The following is a 9,416-nucleotide window of genomic DNA, read 5'->3' as shown; positions in this document are numbered from 1 at the left end:
GGTCTCCTTGCTACCTGTCCTAGCTAGGAATGGGATGTCTTAGGTGCTGCCAATGATTGGCTGTAATATACTCATGACGTTCCCTCCTGGAAGAAGAAGCGAGGAGTCCGGCAGCACAGAGGACACACAGTGCTGCAGAGGAACCATGTGAGTCCAGTAAGTATTTTTTATTTTTTTTGTTATTTTAACACCATCCTGGGCTAAGTTTTAAAGTTAAGAAACTAGTGAAAAATCCATGTACCTTTTTATTATTAAAGGGGTTTTCCACTACTAGAACAACCTCTTGTGATTCCAGTTTTCCCCAGTTAAAATAAAAGACCCTGTACTCACCTCCTGTTCTGGCTCCATTTCAGCGCTGTCAGTAATCACGGTTTTGGGCTCGGCTTCTTTCACCATGCCTTCGGACCAAATGAATAGAGTTGAGTGAGAACCTAACTAAATTCGTACTCGCTATACTCATAACGAGCACTGTCTAATATTTGTCTAATATTTGCGTATTCGTTCCGAATAGAGTGTGCAATGTAAGTCAATGGGGAATACGCAAAGTTCCGAGTAACCCGAATGCCGTACTATTTGCTACTCACACGAATACTACGGCATTCGGGTTACTCGTTACTTTGCGAGTTTTTCCCCATTGACTTGCACTGTATACGCTATTCGGAACGAATATGCGAGTATTAGACAGTATTCGTTATGAGTATAGTGAGTACGAATAGTTAGGTACTCGCTCAACTCTACAAATGAGCAATCACCAGGAAGTGAGTGGCAGCTACAACATCACTTCCTGTTGTTTAACTAATTTGGTCCGAAGACAGGGAGACAGAAGTCAGTGGTGATTGGACGTGGGGCTTGTGTGATGTCCCAACGTCACGTGAGCCTAGAACTGCAATTACCGACAGCGCTCAACTGGGAAGTCAGTACAGGGTCTTTTATTTTGACTGGGGGAAACAAGTGGAATCAGAAGGGGTTGTCCTAGTAGTGGACAACCCCTTCAACAATATTGTGGCATACTACTTTGTGGCAGTATAATGTGGCTATGCATACAATTATACAGAGGTGCCTAATAGGACATAATACAATTATTAAACAGCTCTGGGAACCTTTGTGAGAAATCTAACCCAAGTAGCAGAAAATTTTAGGCCTGAAGTACGGCACACAATAATGATGGCCTCCGAGCTGAATTCCTTGCTCTCTTTAAAGGGGTTGTCCCATCACAGGCATTACACCATTACAACCCTCTCTATAAATGTATTTGGGATTTATTTCCATCAGCTCCTTGGTAAATGGTTGGCTGTGCATTTATTTAGTTCATTGCAGCAGCTAGAAAAATGATTCCCTTCGCGTTGCATTGTGTTTAGTGCTGTGACATATTACAGCAATCTCACAGTTATTGCCACTGCAGTCATATAACCCAAAACTAAAAACAGGCGACAAAAAGGCAAAATAAAAGGTAACAAAAACAAATGGTTTTCTTTAAGTGAGACGATTAGGTTTTACTTTTCCTTTTAGGCTATATTTTTATGTCTCTGTTATTTTCATTTCATAAATGTAAATAGTCACAGTTGTGTTCGCGCATTAAAGGGAACACGATTGCAGCCAGATAGGTTAATCTCTGAAATACTTCATGGTTTCAGAGAAATTATGGATTGACAGGTCGGCCACCACACTCCAATTGATTGACAGATCTCTCCCTATGTACACACATGGGGTCAATCAACAGGAGTGGAGGCTTTTCAAACTATGGGTCCAATTCATCAAAGCATTTCTAAATCAATTCACTCTCTTCTATGCCTTTTGAACTCCAGATATTAACCCCTTCAGGACCAAGGACGTACTGATACATCCTTGGTCATGTCTGCCCTGTTACCCCGGGTTCCGGCAGCGAGCCTGCAGTAATCTCTGAACAAGTATACTGATCTGATCAGCAGACATGTGAGGCTTAAGGGGGCTTTACACGCAACAATATCGCTAACGATATGTTGTTGGGGTCACGGAATTCGTGACGCACATCCGGCGTCATTAGCGACGTCGTTGCGTGTGGCACCTATGAGCAAGTGGTAACGATCAAAATTACTCACCTAATCGTTGATCATTGACACGTCGTTCATTTCCCAAATATCGTTGCTGGTGCAGGACGCAGGTTGTTCGTCGTTCCTGAGGCAGCACACATTGCTACGTGTGACACCCCAGGAACGACGAACAACACCATACCTGCGTCCTGCCGGCAACGAGGTGGGCGTGCCGTTAATGCCGCTGGTCTCCGCCCCTCCACTTCTATTGGCGGGCCGCTGTGTGACGTCGCTGTTACGGCGAACGAACCTCCCCCTTAAAAGAGAGGTTGTTCGCCACCCACAGCGATGTCGCTAGGATAGTATGTGTGACGGGTACTAGCAATTATGTCCACCACGGGCAGTGATTTACCCGTGACGCACAAACGACGGGGGCAGGTGCTTTCACGAGTAACATCGCTAGCAATGTCGCTGCGTGTAAAGCAGAATTTACAGGCAAAGGTGGATTGGAGGTCTGTCTACTTGCTCCTTTTAACCCGTTAGCACTGCACTGGCAAACTCTGTGCTCCCATGATCTGATTAATAGGTTGTCATGGCCGCGTGGGGTCAAATGATGACCTCTGTCGCTGCCATGACTCCCTTCCTGTGAATACTCACACAGTGCCGTCACTCACAGTAACACAGCATTTCTGCCGATCAGAGTGATGCTGAAGGATCGTATATACCATACAGTTCCCTAGGGAGACTAGTAAAATCAAAGTAAAAAGAAGAGTTTTAACAAATAATTCCACTAATAATGAAAAAATACACATATTTGGTATTGCTGCATTCAGAAATGCCCAATTTATCAAAATTTAAAATCAAGTAATCTGATCAGTAAATGGCGTAGCAATAAAAAATTTCCAAATGCCAAAAGTCCTTTTTTTTTGGTCGCAGCAACATTGCATTAAAATTCAATAAAAGGCGATCAAAACAGCACATCAATGCAAAACTGGTATAATTTAAACCACCAGCTCAAGACGCAAAAATAAGCCATCACTGAGCTCTAGATCCTGAAAAATGAGAACACTACAAGTCTCAGAAAGTGGCGAGAAAACCGCAATTCTTTTTTTTTGAGAAATTTCTGATTTTGTTTCACCACTTAGAGAAAAGTAAAACTATACATCTTTGCTAACTACAACTTGCACTGACCTGAGGAATCATACTGCCAGGTCAGTTTTACCATAGTGAACATGAAAATCAAAAACCCATAAAAACATTGTGCAATTTCACTTTCTTGCAGTTTCACCGCTCTTGGATTGTTTTCTCATTTTCAGTACAATATGTAGAAGAATGAATAATGTCATTCAAAAGTACAACTTGTCCCGCAAAAAATAAGACCTCATATGGCTATATTAAAAAAATAAAAAAAGTTATGGATCTTGGAAGAAGGGTAGGGAAAAATGAAAAAATGAAAAATCGCCCAGGGTGAGGGGTTAAAATATGTTCGAGATCGAGGAAATAAATCCAGCACAGCCTTGTATGGTCTACTAGATACAACATTTCCCTTATTAGCACATCAGAGTACTTTACATTGGGTAACAGACAAAAGAAAAGTTCCTTCAAAACTATGTGCTCATAAGAACTTCAGGGGCATGAACAGAAATGTGAACCTTCCCCACACATTCAGTTTTATTTGATCACGATGATGTCAGAGGTTACATACAAGATGGATACCACAGACCCATAATGGATTCTGTTCTCTCACACATTCATGACAAAATTCTGGCGTAAAAGCCTTAGAACGTTCCAAAATGTTGGCAAAGCTAGGATTTGTGCCAAAATTTTGCCACAATTTCTTATATCTCTGCCAAAATGTGTGGAGCTGGAAGTGGCGGAGGCGAGACGCCACAGTTTGTCTAAATTATGATGAGCGGTGGCATCTCCCTTCAGTCACTGAACTAAGATATCAGGTGTGGCGCCCCTGAATATATCAAGGTGCCACAGGGAACTGCATCCTGTCACCCAGGGTGCAGGGCATACCTCCCATGGTTCCAGGTTCCTAAGAAACTGGTGTCACTACCATCAGCACCACAAATCCCAATCAACACCTCACATCATGACCTGTCAGACACACCAGTGGGTTGGTCAAGCTGGAATTGGGCCACCCACCTAGGGGTCAGGCAGACTGATGGGAGGGAGGAAGTGAGCAGAGTAGTGAGAGCCCTCAAAGAGTGAGGAGCTGGAGTAGTAGCTCCCAGGAAGCTAGACTGAGATTGGATCGCAGACGGTAGTCCGGGACCAGAGTAGTCAGGGACCGATGGCAGTGACATTGGAAAAGGGTGCTACAGACATAGTCTAGAAGTACTGTCGGCATCAGAAACAAAAAAGAACTGACAGGTTCCGAGCACGACGGGGTACAGGATCCTAGGTCAGGAACCAATTCAACGTCCTGATAATTAACCTAGTAGAGAGAGTATCTTCACGAACTTCCCTAAGAGCTCAGAGATTGAAGGCGTCAGCACACCGCAGGGGATAGAGTTTTCCAGTAAAGCAGCCCACTGAAATCCCAAGTGCCAGCCATCAAGAGCACAGCTACACTATACATAGTGAGCGGGGCCCTAACCGCTTCAAGCCAAGGGGCCACAACAGACAACTAAATTGTGCACAGAGGTGGGCTCCGGATTACCAAGTGACACCGGTGGGAGCGGATACCTGGACGGGCTCCCCGCTGTGACAGTGAGGCACAGAGACTTTGGTTTACGTTCAGTGTGAGTGTCTACTTTATAATCCTCATCCAGCACCACGACTACCTACAGTGAGTACCCTGGTCTCCTGCACCCTGCACTCCCAAATATCCACCAAAAACCTACATGCGGAGGGACTGACACCTTGCTGCGCCACACCATCTGCCCCGTTAATCCTTCCAGCAGCGGCGGTACTCCCATTACCGCAACCAGCAGGTGGTGTCACAAACTTTTCCCCTGTAAATACCCGCCTTTCAAGGATCGGAGTGTTTGCCGAGCCCAGGTCCGGACCCCTCGAGCCACGACCACCCCGGATCCGAGCACCCCGGTCGGCGCCGGGGCAGCACATCAGGCGTGGGGCACAGATGCACACACCACTCATCAGACGCTACTGATTTACGAAGAGGCATGCACCTTTTCATGAATCGGGGACGTCTGACTTCAGTACGTCCTCTCATCAAGACCGCGTTGAATAACGCCAGTCTTGATAAATCGGGCCTTCTGTTTTTTTCTGAAAAGCCATAGTGCTTCACAGTTAAACTTACCATGCCGCAGTCATGCAGCCAGATTCTGATTCTAGCTGCCCATACTTCGAGCAACATGAAACTGATGACGAGTTCCCTTTAAGTGTGTAGTTAGGCTGTGTGCGCACTTTGCTTTTTTTCATGCGTTCCCGCAGCGTTTTCAACTGCAGCGTGTTAATGCCAAAATGCGTGTGTTTTGATTCTCCAGCAAAGTCATTTTGGCAGCGTTTTGGTAACATTAGAGCCAATGAGAAGTTGTAAAATGCATCCTGGAATCAAAATTCCAGCGTTTAACATGTTTTTGTGATGCAGAAAACATGCGTTTTTGACAAATTAAATGCATGCCTTTTTGACATTATATTAAGGGCATGAAATGTCCCTTTACACACACACATAGTCCGACAATTAAATTTATGAAAATCATTAAATTAATGATATTTTATACATAAATATTAACACACAGTTATCATTTTAATAAAATCAGTTATTTTGTGTATGATTTTAATCATGATATTTATCATTTTTTCCCTTTTTTTCATAGTGTTTGAATGTTTAAACTTTATTTAGCAGTGTATTTGTCTTTAAAACGCATGTGATTTTAAGCAATGAAAAAGCATGTAAAACGCATCAAAAACGCACACATATTTATAGCGTTTTTGTGGTCAAAACTAACTTTGGCAAAAACAATTTCTGCCGGAGGATGCGTTAAAACTGCAACAACCTCGACGCAAAGTGCGCACACAGCCTAACTGTCTTACTACACAACCAGGGTTAATCCATATTATTAAAAGGCTAGTAAAAGATGATATACACTGCTGTATGATGCTGCATTAATAGAAATGTATTGGGACAAAGCCAAATCTTAATGAAAAAAGAGTGCAATGAACCATGTGAATAGATTTCCAGCAGGTCTGCAGAAAATCTTAACTATGCAAAAGGAAGATCCATCTTGGTCTAATCTATGAGAATGTACATCCATCTGTATAGCAATTGTAGATAAAATAGAATTTATACATACTGGAGCAGATTTTACTAATGACCTTGGAAAGAATCTGTCAAAATGTGACACCTATTTGTTCCCGATTCATCATTTGCATTGTTTTTTAAGTCACTTTTATTGTTGAGTGGACTCGCAGATAACCGGGACCACCAGGTACCGATTATCTAGTTTTTAAAATCCGATTGCAAGCTAGATGCCAGTCTCCATATAAGACTATGAGTATCAGAATCCGGCGACTAAAAATGGAGGTAGAAGGGATAGGAGCAAGCGTGCTGTACTAACCGAGGCTCTGGCGCGGCTGTAACTACTTGGTAGCGGCTAAATCCCAGTGGTCTAAGGGACCTGTGCTGACATCATGCCCATGTGACCAGACGAGGCCTCCACCAACATAGCTGATACCAGGAAGCAGCATTATTTTTTTTTAAGACCAGGTGGTCATGGAGTTGTTTATAATAAAAGTGAAGGTCTGGGGGTAAGACCCCCAGATGGGGGGTCTTGAATCATTATAGTGGACAGGAGGAAATATCACCACGCACACCAACCAAGTTGGCCGCACCCACTAATCAGTCCAGTCACGGCCAAGGTTCTTCTAGCCACTGGGATTTAGTCCCAACTGTAACTGCTTCCAGGTCACTCATTCACTTCAGGGGCTGTGCATTATCCTTCATTGCATATGCACTGATTTCTCCGCCCACCGGTGTCTGTGATTGGTTGCAGTCAGATGCAAATTCCATCCTGATTATCAGCATGTCAGATGACTGCTTCCAATCACAGGCAATACTTGCGTTTATCGTAGTATAAAAAGAAATAAATAATTTTTAAAAAAAATGGCATAGGGAACTCCATATTATGATACCAGCACAGATAAAGCATACGGCTAACAGGCTGCAGCCCCAGCTGTGTGCTTATCTCTAAATCACGGTTTTCTGCCAGGTGATGCAGGTCTAACCTGAGGTGAAGTCACTGACTTTACTGAGGTCAGGTTATCTGCGGTCACAGGTGGAGGACCATGGGAACCTCCAGCTGTGACTGCAAATAACTTGAGTGACGTCACCTCTTATTGCGAGGCTCAGTCTCTGCTTGAAGTCCGCAGTGGACAGTCATGTTCCATGATCGTGCTCAGTGACTGACTTCAAATATGTAGCAGAGCTGGAATTGTGGCTGGGACCTCGTGTGGATTACGTCGGATCTGCAGGGATGTTTTTAGGGTTAATAGAGTGATGAAAGAGGGTGTTTGTTGTATTTTATTTCAAATAAAGGATTTTTGATGTTTATGTTTATTTACTTTCACTTACAGATTAGTAATGGGGGGTTCTCATAGACCCTCCCCATTACTAATCTAGGGCTTAGTGGCTGCTGTGGGCTGTTAGTAACCCCTTATTACACCAATTGCCATCATATCCAGGCAATCGGGAAGCGCCGGGTAAAGTGCTGAGATTGTTGCATCTAATCAATGTGGCAATCCGGGGTGGCTGCAGGCTGCTATTTTTAGGCTAGGGGGCTCCCAATAACCATAAATATCTTCAGCCTGAGAATACCAGTCCCCAGCTGTCAGGCTTTATCATGGCTGGGTATCAAAATTGGGGGGACCGTACACTGTTTTTTAAATAATTTATTTAAATAATAATAAAAAGTTGTATGCGATTTCTCTTATTTTGATACACAGTAAAGATAAATGCACAGCTGTGGGCTGCAGCCTGTAGCCGTATAATTTATCTGTGTTGGGTATCATTATATGGGGGGACCGTACACCAAATATTATATTTATTTATTTTTACTGTACGATATCACAGACAGCGCCTGTGAGTGGTTGCAGGCAGACGATGTCTCACTGGGTGGGGAGCGTCTGACTCCAACCATCACAGATGTCAGTGGGCGGGGAAAGTAGTGCATATGCATGAGGCTAATAAGTGGCCCTGGAAGTGAATGGGCAGCTGCAGGAAGCACTTGAACCACTTGCTTTATTCCTATTTTCTTTATTATTTTCTTTAATTTTTATTTTTTTTCTATTATCTGAGTTGCCAGACCTGGGTCCAGTAATCAGGTAAGTCTGAAACTGCGCAGATCCGGACTTTTACAGTCCTGGTCCGCCCATCACTAGTCACTTTCCTTTTTCGTTTTGTGCTTCAGTTGCTTTGTTGTGTTGTTTTTGGTGCCAAATTCATCTAAGGCGGGCTTTGCACACTACGACATCGCAGGTGCGATGTCGGTGGGGTCAAATTGAAAATGACGCACTTCCGGCATCGCATGCGACATCGTAGTGTGTAAAGGCTCAATGATACGATTAACGAGCGTAAAAGCGTCGTAATCGTATCTTCGGTGCAGCGTCGGCATAATCCATGATTATGCTGACGCGACGGTCCGATGTTGTTCCTCGTTCCTGCGGCAGCACACATCGCTGTGTGTGAAGCCGCAGGAGCGAGGAACATCTCCTACCGGCGTCACTGCGGCTTCCGTAGGATATGCGGAAGGAAGGAGGTGGGCGGGATGTTTACATCCCGCTCATCTCCGCCCCTCCGCTCCTATTGGCCGCCTGCCATGTGACGTCGCAGTGACACCATACGACCCGCCCCCTTAAGGAGGCGAGTCGCTGGCCAGAGCGACGGTCGCAGGACAGGTGAGTCCATGTGAAGCTACCGTAGCGATAATGTTCGCTACGGCAGTTATCACAAGGATATCGCAGCTGCGACGGGGGCGGGGACTATCGCGCTCGGCATCGCAGCATCGGCCTGCGATGTCGCAGGGTGCAAAGTGCCCCATAAGTCGAGTATGCTATCCTGACTTGCTGTGCACACGCTGCTTCCTTTTTCCTTGCAGATTTTGGTGCTGAAACAAGAAGCAGCATGTCAAATGTTTCTGTCTTTTTTCCTGCGGATATAATCCACTGCAGAGCTAGAGCTTGATCACTGCAGTGGATTATATCTGTCAGTGTTGCACTCGCAGCTCTGACACTTTGCCTCACACACTATGCATCCGGCATGGTGTGAGGTTTTCTGTAGCTCAGTAACCCGAGGTTGTCACGGTGATGACCCCGGGTTACCATGGTAGCGATCGGGTCCCTGTGATCACATTACTGGGACCTGATCACCAGACAGAGTTAAGCGATTCCTCTTCTTGCCTCCTGAATGCTGTGATCACACTGATCGCAGCATTCAGG

The sequence above is a fragment of the Anomaloglossus baeobatrachus genome, chromosome 4, assembly GCF_048569485.1.
Source record: "Anomaloglossus baeobatrachus isolate aAnoBae1 chromosome 4, aAnoBae1.hap1, whole genome shotgun sequence".
NCBI lineage: Eukaryota > Metazoa > Chordata > Amphibia > Anura > Aromobatidae > Anomaloglossus > Anomaloglossus baeobatrachus.
The sequence above is the reverse complement of the archived record's forward strand: the minus strand, read 5'-3'. Positions refer to the sequence as shown.